The 708-nt window shown below is 46.0% G+C and overlaps 1 pseudogene; it reads left to right on the top strand.

The window, feature by feature from the left end:
* Window positions 1-172, top strand: part of LOC125033074 — a 2,151-nt pseudogene extending 1,979 nt beyond the window's left edge.
* The last annotated feature ends 536 nt before the right edge of the window (window positions 173-708 follow it).

Here is a 708-nt window from a genome sequence, read left to right as displayed (position 1 = left end):
TGCTGACGTCCACGCCCGGAGACTGGTGGAGTCCTCCTTAATAAAGCTGCTGCCTAATTTCAACTTGAACAGCGGCTTTTCTTCTGCCAGTAGTCTACTCACTTACCACATCCTCCGGCTTCTCCCGTATGCCGGCAACCCTGCGCATAGTCCGTCCGATCCTCCGATATGATCTGACCTCCCTTCGCTTCCGTTCGTGTGTCCTCACCTGGCTCCGGTTTACCGTGTTGCCTCTTCTCTCTCTTTTTTATACCCCCTCCTCTCCCTTTCCTCTTAGCCTTCTGGCTAGTACAGTGGTAACGTGTCGGCCTTTCATCCGAGGGGTCGGCGGTTCGCGCCCCGCCCAGACGCGAGAAGTTGCAATTGTCGCCTGGAGGTTACTGCTGTGGATGGGCACCACGGCGGGGAAGGACTACACCGAGTCAGCACCAGCTGACACACGTTAGCGAGTCGACATTAGTCGACACAGGCCGGGCTCCCCTCATTGGCATAGCCCGGGCGAAGCTCAGCTTCGCATATCGGACTTTCAATAAGTGTATTGTTGGGTTTTCTACCATATATATATATATATAGATAGATAGATAGATAGATAGATAGATAGATAGATAATATAAATATGTGATATATATATATATATATATATACATACATTATATATATATATATATATATATATATATATATATATATATATATATATGTTAAACA

Source organism: Penaeus chinensis, chromosome 1 (assembly GCF_019202785.1).
Source record: "Penaeus chinensis breed Huanghai No. 1 chromosome 1, ASM1920278v2, whole genome shotgun sequence".
Taxonomy (NCBI): domain Eukaryota; kingdom Metazoa; phylum Arthropoda; class Malacostraca; order Decapoda; family Penaeidae; genus Penaeus; species Penaeus chinensis.
The sequence above is the reverse complement of the archived record's forward strand: the minus strand, read 5'-3'. Positions and strand labels throughout refer to the sequence as shown.